This window comes from Syngnathus scovelli, unplaced genomic scaffold (genome assembly GCF_024217435.2).
Source record: "Syngnathus scovelli strain Florida unplaced genomic scaffold, RoL_Ssco_1.2 HiC_scaffold_27, whole genome shotgun sequence".
NCBI lineage: Eukaryota > Metazoa > Chordata > Actinopteri > Syngnathiformes > Syngnathidae > Syngnathus > Syngnathus scovelli.
Genome location: NW_026061362.1, coordinates 1,359,210 through 1,386,105, shown reverse-complemented (window position 1 = coordinate 1,386,105; position 26,896 = coordinate 1,359,210). Strand labels below are relative to the sequence as shown.

At 48.5% G+C, this 26,896-nt stretch overlaps 1 pseudogene; it reads left to right on the top strand.

The window, feature by feature from the left end:
* The first annotated feature begins 4,141 nt into the window (after positions 1-4,141).
* Positions 4,142-26,119, top strand: LOC125993140 (janus kinase and microtubule-interacting protein 3-like; annotated as a pseudogene).
* Positions 26,120-26,896: the final 777 nt, after the last annotated feature.

Sequence of the window (26,896 nt, the reverse complement as noted above, 5' to 3'; positions counted from 1 at the left end):
CTGAACAACACCATGCCGCACTGAACAACATTATAACGCACTGAACAACACCATCCCGCACTGAACAACACCATGCCGCACTAAACAACATTATGCCGCACTGAACAACATTATGCCGAAATGAACAACACCATGCCGCACTGAACAACACCATGCCGCACTGAACAACACCATGCCGCACTGAACAACACCATGCCGCACTGAACAACACGATCCCGCATTGAACACCATCCCGCACTGAACAACACCATGCCGCACTGAACAACACCATGCCGCACTGAACAACACCATGCCGCACTGAACAACACCATGCCGCACTGAACAACACCATTCCGCACTGAACAACACCATGCCGCACTGAACAACATTATGCTGCACTGAACAACACCATGCCGCACTGAACAACAACATGCCGCACTGAAAAACATTATGCCGCACTGAACAACACCATGCCGCACTGAACAACACCATCCCGAACTGAACAACACCATGCCGCATTGAACAACACCATGCCGCACTGAACAACACCATCCTGCACTGAACAACACCATCCCGCACTGAACAACACCATGCCGCACTGAACAACACCATGCCGCACTGAACAACACCATGCCGCAATGAACAACACCATCCCGCACTGAACAACATTATGCCGCACTGAACAACATTATGCCGCACTGAACAACATTATGCCGCACTGAACAACATTATGCCGCACTGAACAACATTATGCCGCACTGAACAACATTATGCCGCACTGAACAACACCATGCCGCACTGAACAACACCATGCCGCACTGAACAACACCATGCCGCACTGAACAACACCATGCCGCACTGAACAACACGATCCCGCATTGAACAACACCATGCCGCACTGAACAACACCATCCCGCACTGAACAACACCATCCCGCACTGAACAACACCATGCCGCACTGAACAACACCATGCCGCACTGAACAACACCATGCCGCACTGAACAACACGATCCCGCATTGAACAACACCATGCCGCACTGAACAACACCATCCCGCACTGAACAACACCATCCCGCACTGAACAACACCATGCCGCACTGAACAACATTATGGCGCACTGAACAACATTATGCCGCACTGAACAACACCATGCCGCACTGAACAACACCATGCCGCACTGAACAACACCATGCCGCACTGAACAACACCATGCCGCACTGAACAACACCATCCCGCACTGAACAACACCATGCCGCACTGAGCAACACCATGCCGCACTGAACAACACCATCCCGCACTGAACAACACCATGCCGCACTGAACAACACCATTCCGCACTGAACAACACCATGCCGCACTGAAAAACATTACGCTGCACTGAACAACACCATACCGCACTGAACAACACCATGCCGCACTGAACAACACCATGCCGCACTGAACAACACCATGCCGCATTGAACAACACCATGCCGCATTGAACAACACCATGCCGCACTGAACAACACCATCCTGCACTGAACAACACCATGCCGCATTGAACAACACCATGCCGCACTGAACAACACCATCCTGCACTGAACAACACCATCCCGCACTGAACAACACCATCCCGCATTGAACAACACCATCCTGCACTGAACAACACCATGCCGCACTGAACAACACCATGCCGCACTGAACAACACCATGCCGCACTGAACAACACCATTCCGCACTGAACAACACCATGCCGCACTGAACAACACCATCCTGCACTGAACAACACCATCCCGCACTGAACAACACCATGCCGCATTGAACAACACCATGCCGCATTGAACAACACCATCCTGCACTGAACAACACCATCCTGCACTGAACAACACCATGCCGCACTGAACAACACCATGCCGCACTGAACAACACCATGCCGCACTGAACAACACCATGCCGCACTGAACAACACCATGCCGCACTGAACAACATTATGTCGCACTGAACAACATTATGTCGCACTGAACAACACCATGCCGCACTGAACAACACCATGCTGCACTGAACAACATTATGCCGCACTGAAAAACACCATGCCGCACTGAACAACACCATCCCGCACTGAACAACACCATGCCGCATTGAACAACACCATGCCGCACTGAACAACACCATGCTGCACTGAACAACACCATGCTGCACTGAACAACACGATCCTGCATTGAACAACACCATGCCGCACTGAACAACACCATCCTGCACTGAACAACACCACCCCGTACTGAACAACACGATCCCGCATTGAACAACACCATCCCACACTGAACAACACCATGCCGCACTGAACAACACCATTCCGCACTGAACAACACCATTCCGCACTGAACAACACCATGCCGCACTGAACAACACCATGCCGCACTGAACAACACCATGCCGCACTGAACAACACCATGCCGCATTGAACAACACCATGCCGCACTGAACAACACCATCCTGCACTGAACAACACCATCCCGCACTGAACAACACCATGCCGCATTGAACAACACCATGCCGCACTGAACAACACCATCCTGCACTGAACAACACCATCCCGCACTGAACAACACCATGCCGCACTGAACAACATTATGGCTTACTGAACAACATTATGCCGCACTGAACAACACCATGCCGCACTGAACAACACCATGCCGCACTGAACAACACCATGCCGCACTGAACAACATTATGCCGCACTGAACAACATTATGCCGCACTGAACAACACCATGCCGCACTGAACAACACCATGCCGCACTGAACAACACCATGCCGCACTGAACAACACGACGTCGCACTGAACAACACGACGCCGCACAGAATAACACAATACCGCACAGAACAACACAATACCGCACAAACAGTTTTAGATAATATTACGTCGCAGTCATGTGACGCGGACATGACGTCAATAGGCGGAACTCACGGCAAAATTATAATCCGTGGGCGTGGCTTGCAACAGGAAGTAGGAAAGCGGCAATTCTGGCAAACAAGACACAGCGGTTAGTAACACGATGACTTACAAGGCAAATATTTTTGTTTTCAGCTTGCAACTTGACCGTCTAGAGCGTACAAGGTAATTACAACTGTTTTTTTTTAGCCCTGAAAAGCGAGGGAGTGTGGCGTTTGGGAGGAATGTCGAACTCGGCGTCTGCTTCCAGCCACAGACGCCAAATTTCGACGATTATTTCGACTGGTCAACGGTTGTAAATTATTGCGTTGACTAAAAACTTTATTTAACTCTACTCTTAACTTTGCCGTTTCAGATATGCGGGTATTACACCGCGGAAATGACGTCAATAGGCTGAACTCTCGCCAAAATTCAAATCTGTGGGCGCAATGGCCTTGAGCGAGACACCGGATACAAACACGACGATTATCAACAGAAATATCTTTATTTTCTGCTTGCAAGTGGACCGTCTAGAGCGTACACGGTAAGTACAACTCATTGTGTTTAAAAAGATTTACGTTTGTGTAGTTTGCGTTGCGTTGTATCTGTGAATGTTGGTTTAGGCTAAATGTTAATGTTTAATTTCATTCCTTTAGGTTCCACGGTGTTTGTTGGCTGTATGTTTTCCACTGCAAGAAGAGGCTCGTATCATTGACCAGCAGGAGCTACAATGGTGAGTACCCCTTTCGTCTTCCATTTATGTTAAACACTTCCTATTTCATGTCTAACAGTACTCGATTTAACAAATAACCATAAATAAATACAGTGTGGGCAGTCACGTTAACATATGTGATTATCCTGCCTAATATGTTTATCACAAATATGTCACTAATCACTAATATGTTTATTTGTTTATCACAACACCTTTGGACCTTCAGCAATCGATTATTTCCCTTCATCTACATAGAGACAGAACGATGGTGTCTTAAACATCTCATTCATTTCACCAAATAACTTCACGCAGGTGGATAACGGCCGTCTCGGTCACGCTATGTTGCGTGATGCAGTTTTGAAGAACCAAATGCATTTATTCAATGAATAAGTCAAGCTAGTTCTATGTTTATGATGTTGTAAGTTACGGTACCGATTGAAGTTGAGTTCGAAGCCAGTGGAAAACAGCGCTGCGTTTGTGCTCTCCAGGTACAAATGTTGTGATCTCTGACTGACGACCGGGCGAGACTCGAGTAAGAGATGTCCAAACGAGCTCCGGCAGGGCGGGCCAAGGCGGAGCGAACGGACGCCCTTCAGGCCGCCAATGACGAGCTGAGAACCAAACTGATGGACGTACAGTTAGAACTTCAGCAGGAGAAGAACAAGGTGAAAACCTCAACAGACAGACACTGCCTGCCTCCCTGCCTGCCTCCCTGCCTGCCTCCCTGCCTGCCTCCCTCCCTCCCAGTTTTCCCGATGTAGATTAGACATGCGTGTGCCATGACTGTGTCAGCCTACATCAACAAATGCACCGAGGACGTCAGCACCACTAAGAATATCATCACCCGGGGCAACCAACGACCCTGGATGACTGAGGAGGTACGTCAAACGCTACGAGCGCGGAACTCTGCCTTCAAGTCTGGCGACAAGGAGACACTGAGGACAGCGAGAGCCAACTTGAACCGTGCCATCAGAATAGCGAAGCGAGACCGCAGTCAAAAATTTCAGGATCGTTTCCACGACGTCAAAAACATCAGGAGTATGTGGCAAGGCATACGGGCGATTACAGACGACAACTCACCCTCCCCCCCCCCGGTGGGTGTAGTTGATGCTGACTTTCTAAATGGTCTAAATAACTTCTTTGGGAGGTTCGAGGCACTAAACGGCACTCCAGCAGTTAAAACTGTCCCCCATCAGGAAGAGGAGGTACTCTGCCTTGACTCCGCCGATGTGTTGAAGAACCTGAGGAGAGTCAACCCCTGTAAGGCCCCTGGCCCGGACAACATTCCTGGGCGTGTGTTCAGGGAATGTGCAAGTCATCTGGCTGGGGTCATCACAGACATTTTTAACACCTCGCTGGGCCAAGCCACAGTGCCGGCGTGCTTTAAGACTGCCTCCATCATTCCGGTGCCGAAGAAACCTCAAATCACCTCATTTAATGATTACCGGCCTGTTGCACTGACTCCGGTTATGATGAAGTGCTTCGAAAGGCTGCTTAAAGGTCACATCGTTTCCAGACTCCCCCTATTATTTGACCCGTTCCAGTTTGCCGACCGGCAAAACCGCTCCACTCAGGAAGCCATCTCCTCCGTTCTTCACCTGAGCCTGGCTCACCTGGAGGAGAAGAACACCCATGTGCGGAGGCTGTTCCTGGACTTCAGCTCAGCGTTTAACACCATCATCCCACAGCATCTGGTAGGAAAATTGGAACACCTGGGCTTCAACACCCCCCTTCGCAACTGGCTGCTAGACTTCCTCACCAACAGACCTCAGTCAGTCCGGGTCGGACAGAACACCTCTGATGTCATCACCCTCAGCACAGGCTCCCTTCAGGGCTGCGTCCTGAGCCCCCTGCTGTGCACCCTGATGACACACGACTGCGTCCTCAGGTTCACCACCAATCACATCGTGAAGTCAGCAGACGACACAACGGTGGTGGGGCTCATCAGAGACAACAACGACCTGGACTACAGAGAGGAGGTGGAGCAGCTGGTGGGCTGGTGCAGAGAAAACAGCCTGATCCTGAATGAGGAGAAGATGAAGGAGATCATCGTCGACTTCAGGAAAAAACAGCCTCACCACGCTCCACTGATCATCAACAGCTCAGCTGTGGAGGTGGTCAGCAGCACCAAATTCCTGGGGGTCCACATCACAGAAGACCTCACCTGGACTATGAACACTACGGCACTGGTCAAGAGGGCACAGAAGCGCTTGTACTTCCTGCGGAGGATGAGGAGAGCCCACCTGCCCCCACCCATCATGAGGACGTTCTACAGGAGCACCATAGAGAGCATTCTGACAAGCTGTCTCTCTGTGTGGTGTGGAGGCTGCACCGCCTCCGATTGGAAGAACGTGAGGAGAGTGGTGAGGACAGCAGAGAGGATCATAGGGGCTCCTCTTCCCTCCATTCAGGACATTTCATCTCAGCGCTGCATGTCCCGTGCCCGTAACATCATCAATGACCCATCACACCCCCACCATGGACTGTTCTCCCTGCTGCCCTCTGGGAAGAGGTTTGCAGCATCCGCTGCAGGTCCACCAGGTTCTGCAACAGCTTTTTCCCTGCTGTCATCAGACTGTTGAACACTAGAACTGTTGAGCTCTAAACTGAACTCTGCATCACACATTCACAGAACTGTACTTTATGACACTACGGACCTCTATCTTGCACTATCTCGCACTACCAACTTTACTGAACTTGTATAAACCCTTTAAATAGAAGTTTAATACATGGTTTAGCATTCCTCTGCACACTCTTGAATACTGTTTTGCCTACTTGCACTATTGCATAATTATCACTGCTGCACTTTATACTTATTTTTAATATATATATATATATATATATATATATATATAGTATATGTATATATATATATTTTCATAGGATATGTTACTTCTATTCAACTGCAATATCACTACTTTGTTGTAAGACGTATGCAACGGAATTTCGTTTTGTATGCACCATGTGCAGACAAGATGACAATAAAGTTTGTCTAAGTCTAAGTCTAAGTCATGTCAGGTCAGCTGTCTGGAGAGAGAGAGAAGTCAGGACCTGCGGGCGGAGCACCACCGTGCCACCGCCGCCATGACGGAACTCAAAAGCAAACTCCATGAGGAGAAGCAGAAAGAGTTAGCCATTACCAGGGAGACATTACTGCGGCAGCATGAAATGGAGCTGATGAGAGTGATCAAAATCAAAGATGGAGAGATCCAGCGACTGAATGCCTTGGTCCTCAGCCTGAGGGACGGCTCCATGGACAAGGTGATCCGCTCTATCCGTGTCTGACTATCCGCACGCCACGTCGGGCTTCGATGCGGCCGCTACCGTATTGTGTAGCTTGTCCCCAGTAAGCGTCGCGGCGCTCCGTTGCGGTCTCAACGGCCCGGTGTGGCGCAATGTCTGCTCAGGTGAGGAGGGGGGGCGCTTTGCTGGCGGAGGTGGAGGAGACGCGGCGGTGTCGGGAGACCGAGCGGTGTCGCCTCCACCAGGAGCGCGGAAGAAGCCCTGGCAGCGGCCCAGCAGGCCTGGCAGTCCCGAGCGGCCGAGCTCCGATCGGCTCATCACCAGCATCGGGAGGAGCTGAGCCGAACCAAGAGAGACTGCGAGAGGGAGATCCGCCGACTGGTAGGACTGATCAGATGCGCGGTGCGTGGCTATGTTCCCAATTTCGTTGTATACCTGCAGTGCAATGACACCTAAGGCATTCTATTCTATTCTATTTCACAAGAAGAAAATGTCCGGTTGCTCGCTTCGCTTTTGTCACAGCAAAGGTGTTCTAGTCGATTCAAGAAAAAAATTGGCCGGTTGCTCTCTTTGTTTTTGTCACAATTCTGGCAAATGAGTTTGCCCGCCTGCCTGAGCGCTCCCCGTTTGTACATCCAGACGGATGAGATCAAGCTGAAAGACAGAGCGGTTAGTGTTTTGGATGAAGCCCTGGGGCCGGCCACGTCCACCGCCTTCAGCTGCAGACTCAGGCTGCCGAGCAGCAGATCGCTGCCCTGAGGGATTCCCAAAGGGCGGGCCTAAACTACCCTGGAAGTGGGGTCAACGCCGCTACTAGCAATCCTCTTCATTGCGTAAGCCACCTCATCACACACTTGCAGTACGCATGACTTAGTTCGTTGCTGGAGGAAGGTAGCACAAAAACAGTTTTGAACTTTGAACGAGTGCTTGTGTGTGTGTGTTGCGGGGCGTTTTCAGTCTCAGGAGGATCGGGACACGCGACGGTTTCATCTGAAAATCGCTGAGCTCAGCGCAGTCATCAGGAAACTGGAGGATCGAAACGCCCTGCTTTCTGAAGAGCGCAATGAACTGGTAATTTATTGACGGCACGCTTGAAGGTTTGCGCTACGTTTGATGCGCGCCATCCAGCGAGGCACCCATTGCGCTTGCTTATTAGTTGAGCGGCGCGGCGAGTCGGTTGCCTGGTAGATGTCTTTTATTGGGAGCCAAAGCCACGATTCCGTTCAAACCGATGCAAAAGAAATGGATACGTTCTGGCCCGCGTGTTGTGCGTCTTTCACATCCCGCACTTCATGCTTGCAGCTAAAGCGACTGAGAGAAACAGAAAGCCAGTTTCTGCCACTCCTGTACAAAAACAAACGCCTGAGCAGGAAGAATGAAGAACTCTCGCTGGTGCTGTGTCGCCTTGAAAACAAAGTGCGCTTTGTCACCCAGGAGAACGAGGAGATGGCAAGCTTGGTAAGTCGACGCGGACAACGGCGGCGTGCCAACAGAGTCCACTGCATTTGTGTTCCACAGAGAAGGCCTAGTTCGCTCAATGACCTGGACCGCGGTTGCGGCCAGCAGGACGGTGAAATGGAGTTCCTTCAAGTTGTGGAGCAGCGGCACATCATCGACGACTTGTCCAAGGTCTTCAGGCAGGCGACTCGGTGCACGTACGGCAGCGCCGCGCTCGCTCGCTGTCGCCAGGAAACCTTTTCCGTCCAAAGCTTGGCCGGCGGCCGCCATCCAAAAAATTGGCCCCTTAAATTCCGACCTTTCAAGCAGGAGCATTGTGCGCACGCGTTTGAACACGCTTTAGACTTGTTTTGCCGTTTTCAGCAGCTCAAAGCTCCCGTTTTGTCAGCGCCTTTGCCACTCGCTGTGCGCTGAAAACGACGGACTTGCCCGGCTGCTCAGCCCGTCAACCATGAGCCGCGAGCGCGACGTCATTGTCCGTAGGCAGTGTCGTGTAACATGGGGGTAGAGATGGCCCAAATGGTAGAATATGGATTGTTCACAGGAATAAATTGGCAGAGCTGAAATTCCAAATTTGTCCAAAAGATGGCGCCAGACCGAAACGTGAGACCAAAAGAGGGGCCAGAATAAGCTAAACCGGTTAAAATGGATATAAAAAAGGAACACGGTGTCAGAGTGTGAGTCACGCATGGAAGCACAAATGTGATTTTTATTTTTATTTCTTTGCTTGGCTAAAAATGTATTCTGTAACCGCTTTAAGCAATATTATTTGTCAATTTGATCAAGAGACCCGTCACTGAGAATAGTGGCTTCTCAGTGGCGTGACAAATTGTTTGGAGAAGCACAAATGAGATTTTTATTATGTGATTTTTATTTTTTGATTTCTTTGCTTGGCTAAAAATGTATTCTGTAACCGCTTTAAGCAATATTATTTGTCAATTTGATCAAGAAACCCGTCACTATGGGAATAGTGGCGTGACACAAATTGCTTAAGAAAGTAGGTCAAAGGTGAAAAGGGGAAGTGAAAGGTTTTACCACTAGCTGTGCATTTGGTGGAAAGTACTGCGTGGTCAGGGCGGAAACAGCGGCTGAAGGCCACAGATAACAAAGCGTGGGGAGGCTGGCCAGTTCCCTCTATGGGCGTGGGAAACTGGCCAGTTCCCTCTATAGGCGTGAGAAAGCTGGCCAGTCCCTTCTATAGGCGTGGGAAAACTGGGCAGTCTTACCCTATAGGGAAAGTACCGGAGAAAAGAAAGGGGAGGGGGGGGGACGGAGAGGTCTATAAAAGGTCCTGCTGGAGAAGCTTCAGGGCTTTTCCCCCCAAAGGAGCTCTGATACGTGAAGAGGCCCGGAGGAGTTTCAAGATTTTTTCCAAAGTCCCAAAGATCTTTGTGTGAGACGCAGGATCACTGGACTGAAATTAACTTGGATTTACTCCTAAAAATTGGACTGGACAACTTTAAACGAGAAATTGGTGAGGATGACCGTTTTTATGTATTTTAGCGAGAGGGGGGAATAGTCATCGGGCCGCCGGCTTCCTCGTGGCCAGCCTGTTTCTCTAATTTGGATTTTAGAAGCAAGATCGAACTGATCACTCGACTTTGCTTCCACCAAAAATAGCACGCAACTGGTATTTACCTCTTCCCTTTTTTATGAACTGTGTTTTGCAATCGAATTGTTCTGGGATTGAATGATTTTATTAACACGGGTATCAGTGAGTGAAGTTGTTCAGTTTCTGGAGTAATTGAGATTTGTAATTCTATTCCATGTTTCTTCAATAAATGTGTTTTGTATATTACTTACTTCGTTGTGCGCGGATTTGTACTAAATATGCAACCGAAGGCTCAGGCCCGCTTCCCCTTTTAGACGGGCCGCGTAAAAAGGAACTCCGAACAAGTTAGAGACTTAAATAACTTCCGTAGTTATCTGAGCCACGAGTGAATTTCGATCTGTTCGAAAGTTGTTTCGTCTGAATAAAATTAAAGGAAGTGTTTAAATCAGATTATTGGTTTTGTGTAGAACGGAAAGTTATTTAACTATTTGAAAGGCTCAGGCCCGCTTCCCCTTTTTGACGGGTCGCGGAAAAAGTAACTCCGAGGAAGTTGGAGAATTAAATAACTTTCGTAAATATTTAAAGGAGGAGTGGATTTGTTAAAAGTGAATTGTTGGAAATTTACTTCCTTTAAATAACATAACGACGATGATTAAAATAAATCAGTGAAGTTGGTGGAGGATAAAAGTATTTCGATTGTCCGTCGGGCGCGGCCCAGTTCCCCTTTTTGACGAGCCGCGTAAAAAGTAACTCTGAGCAAGTTAGAGAATTAGATAACTTTCGTAAATATTTAACGGAAGAGTTGAGTTCGTTGAAAGTGAATTCGGTTGAGAATTTACTTCCTTTAAATAACATAACGACGATGATTAAAATAAATTAGTGAAGTTGGTGGAGGATAAAAGTATTTCGATTGTCCGTCGGGCGCGGCCCAGTTCCCCTTTTTGTCGGGCCGCGTCAAAAGTTAAATAGGACACGATCAAAAAATAGACTTGCCTTCCAAATTAATTATTGGGCAAATCTAAAGACAGCACGACATTTTTATTCGGTTTAAGAAAGTCGCTATTCTCTTCGAAGCAATTAAGTGGGGTGAAGAACTCCGACGGTCAAGTGCTAGATCTACGTATACGAAGTTAGAATTAATCATATAGGGTGCATTAATTTTCTTCTTAAATGCTATTATTGTCACACTTTTATTAATTCGATTCTCTTTCGAATAAAAAAGTTGGTCGGCTCGCTGCATGAGCGACCAAGTGGAACGGACCCATATTGACATTTACTTCGGCAAAACTAGTGCTTGGGTGCGCTATACAAACGAATCCCTGAGGTCTTAACAAAGACATCTAAAAAAATATCCGTAACGAATAAGAACTTCAAACATTAGCGGGGAGCCATCAATACGATGCGGTCACTTCGAAGTCCTGCCTCGAATTGAGTTACTCGGCACGCGCTTCGGGTGACTTGAGAGGGATTGGCGTCGTACAGAAATTAGATTGATTCCGGAGGAGTTAATTTAACTCGGGTGGTTAGATTACGGACGAATCTCCGAACCCGGCTAAAACAAACCCGTTACTGGGAAGCCGGGGGCACCTTAATTCGAGAGGTGCGTTTGACATTTTGGCGCCCAACGAGTAGGAGGGGGGTTGTGAGTAAAAGTTTAGAAAAAAAATAAAAATGAGACAATAGAAGAACATTTGTTTTTTTTGTTTTGCTCACAGCTCCAAAACGAACCTGTGTGGAGTTTTTCAGTTTTTTCTTCCCAGAAACTGTCTTAATTCCGCTCACTGATACAAATAAATGTCAGAACGGCCTTGAGTGACATAAGTACAGTCTCTTTAAGGAATAGAGTTTCCTAGAAAAGAACCTTGATAGCACGGGAGGATTAGAACTGTATTGTGTCATGGTAAACGGTGACCGTGACCCCTCAGCACATTACTTTAAGCATGAGTAAGGAGGAGATCCTTCACAGCTTGTACTTGTATGGGGTGCTGAAAGTAATGTTTGTAGTGTACGCAGAGTATGCGGCAGAACTTGCAAGAGAAAGAGGGGCCGGTACATGGGCACGGATATTGGGTATAAATACAGAAGATGAACCAGTCGATGAGGAGCCTGCAAATGTTTTAGATTTCATGCCAAAACCAAGGCCAAAGAGAAGGCAACCAATTAGGAGACCGACTGAAGAGAGGCCTTTTGAAAGATAAAAAGAGAAGACTTGTCTCCCCTCTTCCTTTTCGTTTTTCTTTCTCAATTTAACTTTATAATAAACCTTCATTTCTCCCTTACAAAATTTTATTTTATTTTTTTTGTTCCCGGACACTTGTGTGGATTACAAATTTTTTGTTCCCGGACACCTGTGTGGATTATAAAATTTTTGTTCCCGGACACTTGTGTGGATTACAAATTTTTTGTTCCCGGACACCTGTGTGGATTATAAAATTTTTGTTCCCGGACACTTGTGTGGATTACAAATTTTCTTGTTCCCGGACACTTGTGTGGATTACAAATTTTTTTTTTGTTCCCGGACACCTGTGTGGATTACAAGATTTTTTGTTCCCGGACACCTGTGTGGATTACAAATTTTTTGTTCCCGGACACCTGTGTGGATTACAAGATTTTTTGTTCCCGGACACCTGTGTGGATTACAAATTTTTTGTTCCCGGACACTTGTGTGGATTACAAAATTTTTGTTCCCGGACACCAGTGTGGATTACAAATTTTTTTGTTCCCGGACACCTGTGTGGATTACAAGATTTTTGTTCCCGGACACCTGTGTGGATTACAAGGGTTTTTGTTCCCGGACGCATCAGAGGATTACAGATTTTTGTCCGCTGAACTCACAAAAGGATTTTTCTTCTTTCCGCCCTTTTCTCTTTTTTTTTTTTTCCTGCTGTTGAAGACTACAGTAAAGGCTGACCAGGAGTAGTAACTATACTTACTCTCCAGGCAGAAGAAAAACAGCCAAGATAATTCTTCTAAGGCTTGTATGGTACATGATTCTTAACTGTTGGAGACCTTCTGTGACTTACAGGTTCCCAAGAATTGAAAGGCTGAGTGGCTTCGGGCTGATGATTAGTCGTCATTTCCTGTTCGCTACAATAATGTTTGAATTTGCAATTGAATATACCCTTGTTAGAATTTCCTGTCAGTAGAAAACCTGGTGGGGAAAAAGGAAAAAGAAAAAGAAGTGCATCCCACCGTTGAGAGCATCAATAAGCGAGGCAAAAGTTCTCATATTGGTGTTCTGAGTAGAGGCGACGCAAAGGGCGCCGCTGAGTAACTAAGAGCTGAATCGACCCTGTTCCGAATGCGCACGGAAAGGCTTCGAAAGGAGACAGCTCGACCCTACAACTAGAGAAACTGCTACTCATTGAAAGGATGGCTAGCGGTGGAAGGAGATTGGATCCCGAACCTGGAAATCCTATGAAAGGAACCGGAAAGGAGGGGTCTAATCCAGACTTTCCAAGACGACATGAAGAACCAGCATGTGTAATATTGTATGGAGGAGGCTTAGAGAAGTGGCCTCAGAAATGGACTGAGTACATAGTGGGATCAAACCCGTCGATAGAGGCAGGATGCCTCTCAACGCGGATGAAGAGAAGCCCTATGAATGGACTCTTTACACCGATGGGTCAAGAAAGGAAGGAGAGCAGAATGCCCACTGGGGTTTTGTTCTGAAGCAAAATGGAGTGGAGCGTTGCCGCCGCAAAGGAAAGACACCCGGCAGCGCGCAAACAGGAGAGGCCACGGCAGTGTTGGAAGGACTGTTAGAAAAAAAAAAATCACGCTGGACGCGTAAGACTTATAACTGATAGTCATTATTGTGAGCAAGCTCTCAAATTCGATCTAGCCATTTGGGAAGAGAATGGCTTCGAGGGCGCGAAAGGAAAACTAGTGGCCCACTATGAAGTGTGGAAAAAGATAGCCGAGTTACGGCTAAATTTGAGTCTGGATGTGGTTCACCAGAAATCTCATGTGAAAGAAGGAGCTTATTGGAGAGGTAATAACGAAGTTGATTGATACGTCCAGAAAAGAAGAATAAAAGTTGTAGGAGCAGAAAAATGGGACAAGACCCCTCGCGGAAAAGTGGTCCCAGATGAGAGCGTGAGGCAAGTCGTGTCGGCAGTGCATGAAGCACTAGGCCACGCGGGTCCACTGCCTACGCGAAAAAAGTTAGAGATGCTGGAACTCTGGGTCCCTGACCGGACGATTCGTGCGGTCCTGCGGGATTGTAATCCGTGCAACAAATACAACGCAGGGCGAAGAGGACGACGCACGGATGGATTGAAGATTAGGAGTACTGTGCCGTGGGGCTCGGTTTGTATGGACGTAGCTGGCCCCATGGGAATAAGTGGCGCAAAGGGTGAGAAATACCTTGTTGTGCTGGTTGACTCGATGTCAGGACACGTCGGGCTGAAAGCAGTGAGAAAAGCCAATGCAAACAGTGTGATCAAGACACTAGAAGATGGGTGCATGTGGCTAGGAATCCCAAAAGAGTTGAGAACAGACAATGGAACACATTTCAAAAACGCCCAGGTGGACGAATGGTGTCGTAGGTGGGGAATAGTCAGAGTCTATTCGCCTCCTTATACACCACAAGCAAATGGGGTGGCAGAAAGTACTATTGGTCTGGTCAAAACCTGGTTGGGAAAAAATGCAAACGGAAAAGAGTGGAGTACTAAATTGCTTGATTTGGTTGCAGACCTAAACGGGAGGAGCAGAAGCAGCCGGCCCTCCCCGTCCGAATAACTGAACCAACGACTCTTTGTGTCACAAGAAGTGGGCAGAACCCAAGACGGCTGTCCCAGAATAAAGAGAAGTGTCGGATCAGCGTTGGACAGAAGGTGTGGATCAAGTCGAGGGACCTGAACAGCAACACGGCAGTGAAGGCCCAGTACGACTGCTCGGACATAGTTAGTGAAGTTTTGGATAGAAACACAGTACGACTAAAGAAGAAAGGTATCCAAGGAGTTGAACAGCTGAAGCCGTTATCGGCTGACCCGAGTCAAGCCAAGAAGTAATTTAAATAACATATGGCAACGGACCACGGAACAATCCCAGCCTTCGTGCGCATGGCCGCACACAAAGGTGCGGTCATCGTAAGAAGAACACCAAATGGGATCCAGACCGGAAGGGCCCTAAATCTGGTGAGATTGGCCAAGCGGGGTTGCACACCCGGTGGACCAGAACATTTTCACTGGACATGGGTCAACGAAGCTTGTGTCATTTGTTTGACACCCAACCTGTTGCCTACTATGTGGTCGGGAGTAGGCTTCATGATGTCACCTGTACTGACCACCGAAGTAAGAGAGCTGGAATTTGCCCAGAGAAATGAGGACAAGCTTCCAGTCAAAGTATTAGATGCCATGGTATGCCACCAGTGTCGAATTACCATCTTGGCACGAATGGTGTTTTTTTCACAGTGGGAGATCGGACCAACTACAGATGTACGGGCTCGACAAATTAGCTCGTGCACGTGTGTTTGGGACGGCGATGAGCTGAAATATTGCCTCATGTGTTTAAATCGCATGGCAAGAGGAAAATTATTGAAAGTCGGAGAAGCAGAGGGATGGCAAATCACCAGGGCAATGACCCCCCTGGCGACCCTCTATCCAGTGTTGGGAGGAGCATCTTGGCCGGCATATGATAATAATCAGGCCATGAAGAACCTTTATCTGGCCTTGGGCCATTGTTGGCCTTGGCCAAGGCCAGTCGGCCGGCCTGCCCCCGACAGTTATACAGAAAAGGCCGACGAAATGGCCTTGTTTGCTCGTGAGTCGGTTCTTTCCGCAGGAGGAACCGCAGTCCTTGGGGACCTGCTTGAGGGACCTTGGAGGCCCATGACTTGGGCTCGGTCTATAGCCCAGTTGTTGGCGTGCAAGGATGCACCATTGGTCAAAGTGGAGGCAGCCCCTGCGGAAACAAGCCCGACCGTGAGCAACATGTACTGCTATCGAAGTGTTTTGGACACAAGTAACAAAGACTTTCAGTATGTGACCAAAAAGGGAATATACTGTTTTGCCCCTGGGAATAAAGTCGGATCAGTCCTTATAGTGAATGAGGGTGAAGCAGCACTGGTAGGGATTACAGTGAAAATGGCCATCATTCCTTACGAAGGAATATATTCACTGGGAATCAAATTGGAGGCCAAAAGGCTTAGCCAATTTGTAGCCATAAGAAACACCGGGTCCCAGATACGGGATATTTTTAGGGAACAAATACAAACGAGAAAGGAGCACGGCACAGTAGCGGAGATAGAACCTCAAGAAAAGGCCAAGGAGACAGATGACCTTGACCGGTCGGAAGCAAGAGAATGGGATAAAGGTCCCAGCCAGGAGTTGGCACAGGGATGTCCAGCTGGAGGAAGCATGTTCCAATCGGTGGTGACGGAGGAAAATTCAACCACTTCTCTCCCGCCAGAAGCAGGAGCCCAAGTGGAAATTCAAACAACTTCTCTCCCGCCAGAACCAGAAGTCCGAGTGGAAAGTCAACCCACTTCACTCCTGCCAGAAGCAAAAGTCCAGGAGGGAAACTTATCATGTCCAAAAGCGGAGGGCGGTGGCGTAAGTGACCAACCCAGGAGGATTCTACAAGACTGGACCCCTTTTGATTGGACGAAGTTGTATCCGGCAAATTGCCCTACTCCTGGCTGCGACGGGAGCGGTAGCGCCCGACCAGGGGCAACACACCACCGCTCATTTAGAGCTTGCCCGGTGTATGTGGGGAGCCTCGAGGTGTGTCCCACGCCTGGATGTGATGGAAAAGGAAACACCAGATGGGGTCCGGAGCGTCACCGCACCCTTAAGACATGTCCAGTGCTGGCAGAAATGAAGCGCAAAGCCTCCGAAACCAGGAAACAAGCCGGTAGCCAAGAGAACAACATGTCGAATGATGCGGTAGACACCAGGCCCGAGGAACCAGGTCCGTCTGCATCCGATAGGCCGCTGGGAACGTTGGCTCGAACGGCCTCCTATTATGCAGTGTGGTCCACAAAAACAGAACCTCAAAAGAAAAAGAGGGGTCGGGCCGCAGTAGAGGAATTGACTAGGCTGTGGAGCCAGCCAGATTCCCAGGGGGAAGACAACTGAAAAAAAAAAAAGAAAAGAATGTGTACATACGTGTATATGTAAATGAATAGGCATGTAATTGTGTATGTATACATGTGTATATAGAAGTATGATGACAATGTATCATTAATGGACTGTACATAACCAAGAACAGAAAGAAAACCAGACGGGGACAGCAGAAGGAGTGACCACCTTGGCCAAGGAGGTGGACGTTTTCCTTGGCACAAGGGAGGAGCCAGGGAAGGAGGAGGGGCTGGAAGATCCCCTATAAAGCCAGGAGAGAAGAACCAGATCTTCATTCAGCCCTGAGAAGTGACCAACCATGAACTTCCCGCGCGGAGTCAAGAGAAAGAGAACAATGAGCCTGGAGAGTGGGGAGTCACCAATGGCCCCCCCAGGCTACACGGATGATCCCGCTGGTTGCAACCCGGTGGAACCAGCGGGTAGGCTGAGCCCCGGGACCGGGGCTTCCACAGACAACGATGGGAAGAACTGGAGGAATCCGTTTTTCATGGAAGAAGAGCAAGAGATTTATGTAAATCAGGAATGGATAGCTCTGGAGCCAATCTACGCGAACGCAGTTCCCGTGAAAAAGGATCCAGAGCCGAACTTTGAAAGTCCAGGAGCAACTTTATTTGCAGACAGCGGGTATGAGATTCCCAGCACTTCGCCTTTTTGCAACGAACCACCGAATCTACCCGACAACCCTCCAATGGATTGGAGTACAATTGAATGGAGACCATCTACTTTCCCTCAGCCGGCGATATCATGGAAGAAGAATCTGGTGACGGATTGGCTGACAGCTATAATACTTTCAGTCATTTTGACAGGCATCCTACTCAGCTTCACACTTTGGAAGAGCGCGGCCCGCTATGATCCGATGGAGATGATCAATATCGAGTACGATGGAACGAAACTCTTCAATCAAACCTGTTGGGCAGTGGACTTTGGAAGCGTCACCGTGAAATGGAATACATCCATAGCACCAGACATCGCTACCAGACAATATTGGACATCGGTGCTGCGACGACGAGAGAAGATGATCGCCTTGCCACTGGAACCAGGAGCAATTCCGCGCGCAGGAGACGAGGAGGAAAGACGGTATAAGACAAAAAGGGAAATAGTGAGTGAAGTAACTCACTTTCCCGATCATTTGGGTCTCGTGAATTGGACAGGGCAAATAATAAGTAACATCAGTGCTTGTGATATGAGGTACTTCAAGGCGCCAGAAAACTTTGCTAATCTAACGATAAGCTTGATTTGCAAGAACAAACGTGAAGAGAAAATTGTTAAAAGAAATTGGATTTTGAAAGTGGGCGAGGAGCATGCGGAATGGTATAGCAATGCCTCGTGTGTCCCGTTGCCCGAATCAAAAGGAGGGTATTGGGAAAAGAGTGGGAAAAGGCCGGATGAATTTTCATTCCCGGCCCCAATGAAAAACTCCACGTGCCGTGGCACTTATCCCGGATGGGAGCCGTGCTGGAGTTGTTTAGATTTGGTTTGTGAAAAAACTCAGGATTATTTAAGTAAGCGTCGCCTTAACCGGGTGCCGAGAAGCCTGTCCGACAGCCAGAAGCCAGTATTTTGGGACTGTCAGAGAGTTTTTAGTAGGTTAAATGCGTGTTACTTTAACGTGGGACAATTTTGTGAGAATAATTATCATGTGATAATGTGGGCCTATAAATTTCAAAAGATGAAGTCCCCTGTCGCAGTGTCAACAAGGGGAGGGAGGAAGTTCAACCCAAATAAGGAACCAGTGGATTTTGAATTTTGGCTAAATAGTTCATTTCCATGGTTATGGCAGGTACAGAGACAAATTGCTGTGCCCAGCAGTGACCAGGGCAGACACCGGTTGTACCCGTCGGCAAGGCACTTATGGGTTCAACGGTTACCCACTCCTGCCGATTTGTTGACGGTAACTCCGGGAGAATTTGATAAAATTGACCAATGTGTAGTGGGCAAAATTTATGCTGGATTGCATGGGAAGGATGTGCGGATTTGATGACCACCGCGACTCTGCTCGAGACAACTACAGGGCCCCTGATGGCACGTACGGTTCTCATGCATGGAGCAGGAGTAACCCACGGCACTATCTGGCCTTTGATTCACATGACCTGGCGTCAACAGAACGGCACCCGATGCGTCACTTCACATTGGCAATGTGGGCGCTGTCTGACAGTGAGCGCTCCTCATCGCTTTCTCCCGGCTGACTTTTACACACACCCAAACGCAGGATATGGATTACACCGACCTATGGGGATGCCCAGCGAGGCCCCTGTGGGGCTTGTCCGGCCTGCGCGTCGGGGAGGAGGACGGTGTGTTGGACATTGGACCCTGGATGGGTCTTACGTCCGGTGCAGAGAGCCATGCGAGGGTTGCATGGGGCGTCGGGATCCAGACGGCAGCCGTACGTATGGAGGGCCTGGCTACAATGATGATCCTCCCCTCGACTCGCCCACCAGCCCCGTACGGCTGATAAGCCCGCTGGATGTGGATGCAGCTCCTTCTGAGTCTGAGGACGACGATGAGGCTCGAGACGGAGGACGCGGGAGCGAGGCTGAAAATGAGGAGGCAGATGTCGAGAGTGTGGCCACGGGGCGTTCAACACCGGGGCTGAGAGCCCTCGCCGTGGAGAACCACGCTGACGACGACAACGCTGCTAGTCGGTTGTCGCGCCTGATCAACGCCCTCGCAGAGATCGCCCGGCAGGGAGACATGGCAGCGGCCTGCCCTACTTCAACAACCGCTGAGGTTGTGAATATCTCAGACGAAGACGACGACATGGCTGTGTAGCTCTTGGGGATCAGGGATAATTTATACCTGTTTTCAATCCAAGGGGAGGGTGTCGTGTAACATGGGGGTAGAGATGGCCCAAATGGTAGAATATGGATTGTTCACAGGAATAAATTGGCAGAGCTGAAATTCCAAATTTGTCCAAAAGATGGCGCCAGACCGAAACGTGAGACCAAAAGAGGGGCCAGAATAAGCTAAACCGGTTAAAATGGATATAAAAAAGGAACACGGTGTCAGAGTGTGAGTCACGCATGGAAGCACAAATGTGATTTTTATTTTTATTTCTTTGCTTGGCTAAAAATGTATTCTGTAACCGCTTTAAGCAATATTATTTGTCAATTTGATCAAGAGACCCGTCACTGAGAATAGTGGCTTCTCAGTGGCGTGACAAATTGTTTGGAGAAGCACAAATGAGATTTTTATTATGTGATTTTTATTTTTTGATTTCTTTGCTTGGCTAAAAATGTATTCTGTAACCGCTTTAAGCAATATTATTTGTCAATTTGATCAAGAAACCCGTCACTATGGGAATAGTGGCGTGACACAAATTGCTTAAGAAAGTAGGTCAAAGGTGAAAAGGGGAAGTGAAAGGTTTTACCACTAGCTGTGCATTTGGTGGAAAGTACTGCGTGGTCAGGGCGGAAACAGCGGCTGAAGGCCACAGATAACAAAGCGTGGGGAGGCTGGCCAGTTCCCTCTATGGGCGTGGGAAACTGGCCAGTTCCCTCTATAGGCGTGAGAAAGCTGGCCAGTCCCTTCTATAGGCGTGGGAAAACTGGGCAGTCTTACCCTATAGGGAAAGTACCGGAGAAAAGAAAGGGGAGGGGGGGGGACGGAGAGGTCTATAAAAGGTCCTGCTGGAGAAGCTTCAGGGCTTTTCCCCCCAAAGGAGCTCTGATACGTGAAGAGGCCCGGAGGAGTTTCAAGATTTTTTCCAAAGTCCCAAAGATCTTTGTGTGAGACGCAGGATCACTGGACTGAAATTAACTTGGATTTACTCCTAAAAATTGGACTGGACAACTTTAAACGAGAAATTGGTGAGGATGACCGTTTTTATGTATTTTAGCGAGAGGGGGGAATAGTCATCGGGCCGCCGGCTTCCTCGTGGCCAGCCTGTTTCTCTAATTTGGATTTTAGAAGCAAGATCGAACTGATCACTCGACTTTGCTTCCACCAAAAATAGCACGCAACTGGTATTTACCTCTTCCCTTTTTTATGAACTGTGTTTTGCAATCGAATTGTTCTGGGATTGAATGATTTTATTAACACGGGTATCAGTGAGTGAAGTTGTTCAGTTTCTGGAGTAATTGAGATTTGTAATTCTATTCCATGTTTCTTCAATAAATGTGTTTTGTATATTACTTACTTCGTTGTGCGCGGATTTGTACTAAATATGCAACCGAAGGCTCAGGCCCGCTTCCCCTTTTAGACGGGCCGCGTAAAAAGGAACTCCGAACAAGTTAGAGACTTAAATAACTTCCGTAGTTATCTGAGCCACGAGTGAATTTCGATCTGTTCGAAAGTTGTTTCGTCTGAATAAAATTAAAGGAAGTGTTTAAATCAGATTATTGGTTTTGTGTAGAACGGAAAGTTATTTAACTATTTGAAAGGCTCAGGCCCGCTTCCCCTTTTTGACGGGTCGCGGAAAAAGTAACTCCGAGGAAGTTGGAGAATTAAATAACTTTCGTAAATATTTAAAGGAGGAGTGGATTTCGTTAAAAGTGAATTGTTGGAAATTTACTTCCTTTAAATAACATAACGACGATGATTAAAATAAATCAGTGAAGTTGGTGGAGGATAAAAGTATTTCGATTGTCCGTCGGGCGCGGCCCAGTTCCCCTTTTTGACGGGCCGCGTAAAAAGTAACTCTGAGCAAGTTAGAGAATTAGATAACTTTCGTAAATATTTAACGGAAGAGTTGAGTTCGTTGAAAGTGAATTCGGTTGAGAATTTACTTCCTTTAAATAACATAACGACGATGATTAAAATAAATTAGTGAAGTTGGTGGAGGATAAAAGTATTTCGATTGTCCGTCGGGCGCGGCCCAGTTCCCCTTTTTGTCGGGCCGCGTCAAAAGTTAAATAGGACACGATCAAAAAATAGACTTGCCTTCCAAATTAATTATTGGGCAAATCTAAAGACAGCACGACATTTTTATTCGGTTTAAGAAAGTCGCTATTCTCTTCGAAGCAATTAAGTGGGGTGAAGAACTCCGACGGTCAAGTGCTAGATCTACGTATACGAAGTTAGAATTAATCATATAGGGTGCATTAATTTTCTTCTTAAATGCTATTATTGTCACACTTTTATTAATTCGATTCTCTTTCGAATAAAAAAGTTGGTCGGCTCGCTGCATGAGCGACCAAGTGGAACGGACCCATATTGACATTTACTTCGGCAAAACTAGTGCTTGGGTGCGCTATACAAACGAATCCCTGAGGTCTTAACAAAGACATCTAAAAAAATATCCGTAACGAATAAGAACTTCAAACATTAGCGGGGAGCCATCAATACGATGCGGTCACTTCGAAGTCCTGCCTCGAATTGAGTTACTCGGCACGCGCTTCGGGTGACTTGAGAGGGATTGGCGTCGTACAGAAATTAGATTGATTCCGGAGGAGTTAATTTAACTCGGGTGGTTAGATTACGGACGAATCTCCGAACCCGGCTAAAACAAACCCGTTACTGGGAAGCCGGGGGCACCTTAATTCGAGAGGTGCGTTTGACAGCAGCTAGTGGCAAAATGCACCCTGTTAGAGTTGCGCTCGCTCCAACTTATTTTGCAAGAACCACACGGGAGACAAGTAAGTTCTTTTGGACACCTGCAGGTGGAGAGTCCATCCGTTGTACGAATGAAGTCTGACTCTCGGCTCCTGCACGAGCATTTTAATTAAGAGAAACAGGGTGGGTGTAAGAGTGGATTGAATAGAGGAAGCCCTTGACCTCTAGTCAAAACATAGCAAGGGGTGTTTTACGACTTTGTGTAGGAAGGGATAAGCGATAGGGATAAATAAGGGATAAATAATATTATTTATTACAGGTCGCAGTCAAAGTCAAAGCAACACAATGATACGATAAAGATAATCTGGAAAACCCTGACACACCCTGTAGTTGTCACTTTTGGAAAAGACGAGCGTCCCTCCAATCATCGCCGGTGACGTGTTTTTCAGGCTCTGGAGACAGGAGCTCATGTCAGAAATGTCATTGTGAGTCGCGTTTGTTTCTGCGCCGGAGCCGTTCGTTCCCTTTGCATCCAAAGAATCTCAAAGGCGGATTATTTGTGTCGACAGGAGAGAGATTTGCTGCTACGATACCGACGTCGAGAATCTCTGAGGAGGAACAAAGCGTGAGGTCCTGCAAGGTGAGTCTGTTTGTTTGCGGCTGCTTGGTGTTGCGCAAGATGAAATGGCCTTTTTCTCGCTATCGTTCCTCTCGTCGATTCATCGTGAGGTGTCGCTTCAGTTTGTTCAGAGAGATGTTTGCTTCCGCGCCCGCAGGTCATCGAAACATTTTACGGCTACGACGAAGACGTGTTGGTGGACCCGGACGGATCGTCCTTGTCTTTTCACACCGACAGAACCCCCGACACGGAACCCGAAGAGGTAGCCCGCCATTTCTGCCAGCGTATTGGCACCAAACATTCCTCTTCAGCCTGGAATCGGACTCGTCTTTGCGTCGCGGGTGCTTTGTCGCCGGTCTGACTGATTCTGGTACTAGTGCTGTGTTGCATTGGTGTGTGCATGAAGAGGCGGAGCTTCGCTACCGCCAGCTGACGCAAGAATATCAAGCGCTGCAACGAGCCTACGCTCTGCTAGCCCAGACCAACGAAGGGGACTACGACGCCGAGAAGGAGATCAAGGTGGCGCCCCTTCCCGCAACCCCCGGCCGGGTCGCAGCCTCCCCGTTCTCACCCAGCCTCGGGTGTTCTCTGGTCTGAAAGGAGGAGGAGGAGCCTCCCTCCTCCTCCTTTCAGACCAGAGAAAAGCTGATGGTAGAAATGGGTCACTATCAAAGCAGAGTAGCAGATCTGGAGTCAGCGCTGAAGCAACAAGGACAGGTAAGCTCATCAATGAGCACACCTTTTTCTCAGACAAAATAGCTACATTCTTCAGTCACTCATCCGTCTGGCATTACTGGACCAACCCCCCCCCCCCCCCCCCCCCCGAACGTGGCTGGGAAAATGCGGAGAAAAGCAAATGTCATTTTCCAGTCAACCAAAGAATTTGTGGATGAAAATGACACAACATTCCAAAGCTGTCCACGCGTTTGTCTCTTCTAGAATGTCAAGTGGGTGGAGGAGAAGCAGCTGCTGCGTCAGAGCAATCAGCAGTTGGCCGAAAAGGTGACGGAAAGAAAGGCGCTGGGCGGAGTCGCTTGGCGTCACACCTGTCGGGAAGCCCCGCAGATGAGGTCTGACTGTCTTTTCAGGTCAGGCGGATGGAGGCGGAAGAAGCGCGTCTGAAAGAGCACATCCAGGATATCCGAGACCAAAACGAACTGCTTGAGTTCCGCATCCTGGAGCTGGAGGTGGGAAGACTCGCACAAGCGTGTTGAGGCCAGAGATGTGACGGACGGACGGACGGACGGACGGACGGACGGACGGACGGATGCATGCCTCTGCCTTTCAGGAGAGGGAGTGGCGCTCCCCCGTCTTGAAGTTTCTGCAAGTCCGTTTCCCAGACGGCCTCAGCCCTTTGCAGATCTACTGCGAGGCCGAGGGCGTGAGCGTACGTAAGGCGTCCCTTGCAACCCTAACCTTAACCCGAGGTCCCAGAACACCTTACATTGCTCCTTGCGCCTTTCCCCCGGACATCGTCATCAGTGATCTGATGAAGAAGCTGGACATCCTGGGCTATAACGCCGTAAGTGTATGTCGAACTCCTTATGTTCGCACTCCACGAGACTCGGCGGCTCAAATGTGACTTTTGGAAGGCTTTGCGCTGAAAGAAGCTTGTTGACGCTGTGCCTTTGGGCTCTTGCAGAATCTCACCAACGAGGAGCAGGTGGTCGTGATTCACGCCAGGACCCTTCTCACCCTAGCCGAGAAGGTAACGCGCACGTCCACGCACGCTCTCGCATTCTGCTTATGTGACAGCAGCCTTTCCTCAGTGGTTAGAATACATCAAAGTGACCAAGTCAGCACTTCAACAGAAGATGTTGGACATTGAAAGTGAGAAGGTAGACAGACACGCGACATCAGCCAAGGGGAACTCCGGCAATGTGCCCCAACAATTCTGACCTTGAGCTGTGCTAGGATATGTTCTGCAAGCAGAAGGGCTACCTGGATGAAGAGTTGGACTTCAGGAAGTGTTCCATGGACCAGGCTCATAAGGTAAGCCGCCCTCAAATCTCCCGCCGGACCACTGATGGACGAGGATTGCGGCCCAGAGGATCCTGGAGCTGGAGGCCATGTTGTACGAGGCGCTACCGCAGCGGGACTGCCCCGCCACGGACGGCGAAAAAGCCAGCCACGCTGGCGTGAATGACGTGCTGACGGCGGATCAGAGAGAAGAGCTTAGGAGCGCCGTGGACCAATGGAAGCGAGCCCTGATGTGCGAGTTGAGGGAGCGCGACGCTTGCATCCTCCAAGAGAGAATGGATCTGCTGCACAGCGCGCAACAGGTAAGGGCCCAAAGCCAGCCCGGCACTTACTTGCACGCTTACTGGCTTTTGAATGGCACTTTCCATTTGTCCGTCCTAGAGGAACAAAGAGCTGAAAGAATTCATCGAAGCTCAGAAGAGACAAATCAAACAATTGGAGGAGAAGTTTCTGTTTCTCTTTCTATTCTTCTCCTTGGCCTTCATTCTGTGGCCCTAACACCAGCTGGTGAGTGAGCTCCAGCGGCACCGCACTCGACACCTCCGATACACTGCCAGCCGGTCTCAGACGTTGGCAGACGCTCCGATGCCAACGTATACCAACCGCCACGGTGACAGAGGCACCGCGTCACACCGGCGCTCATCCAATCAGAAGGCAGGAAAAGCAAATTCACATGCAGGGCACTTTTGAACCAGAAGAGAGCGCCACAAAAAACGGTTGTTGCCCCAAACGCGCACTAAAAAGGGTCAGAATAACAAGAGTCCCACTGGCCAGCCGGGGCCACCCGTCCAGCTGTTTCTTCAGGGGGGAAAAAATTGGAGTCACCGGTGAGTACATTTTGCATTTAGCTCTGCTTTTCTGCTTCTGTCTTCAAGTGTGTGGCATCCTGCGATCAAAGATTCAGCCAACCCCAAAGCGGTTGACCTCAACGTCCCACCACCATGCCTACCAGAGCAGGTGACGTGATGCTTTGGACATCCTTCCGTCTCAGATGCCCAAAAGTACTCTTTGCCACATCTGCGGCAATACGGTGTCTTTTCAAAGGTGCAAATAAATCCAGCGTGGGCGGAACACGCACGTCTTCGGTTTTTCCCGCTTTGTTTGTGTGACAGCTGTTGTGAAAATTTTATACAAATAAAGTTGTATAGTACAGGTTTGGCCAAGCCGCAACTCCCGAACCGCATGCGGCTCTTTTATGTTCATATCAACATTTGTGTGTGTGTGTGTGTGTGTGTGGGGGGGGTTGTGCGTGTTGGCTTCACTTGAGTTCAATTTGGTATTTTGGTCAAAAGCGCATGTGGTGAAATTCCACAAAGTAGGATGGGCAAACACATTTCTTTAAACTATGAGTGTCAATTGGGCTCTCGAAATGGCAGGGAAAAGATGCACAGCAAAACGAAAATACGTAGATGAACACAGGACGTTTTAATCAGAGTGGGAAAGTTTCTATTTTTTGTTGAACGTGATGGCAAACCATTCTGCCTGATATGTCAGACCTCAGCGCATTTCAAAGATTCAAATCTTCAGCGCCATGCACTTCAGCTCACTCCATGCTAACATTGATCAGGCGTCGAACCCGCAACATCATGCTTAAGAGGTGGCCATGCTAACCAGTGCGCCATTATGTCAACGCATAATAACTGTAAGTCTACTGATCAAAACAGCGGTTACTATATGACGTCGCTACGTCGTGGTCACGTGACGCAGACAAGACGTCAATGGACGTGGGCAGAGTTAACTTGTTTAAAAGGGAGTGGGCAGAAGAAATATTTAATTTATTTAAATCTATTTTGAGTGCACACCATTATGCCAATGCATAACAACTGTAAATCTACTAAACAAAACAGCGGTTGCTATATGACATCTG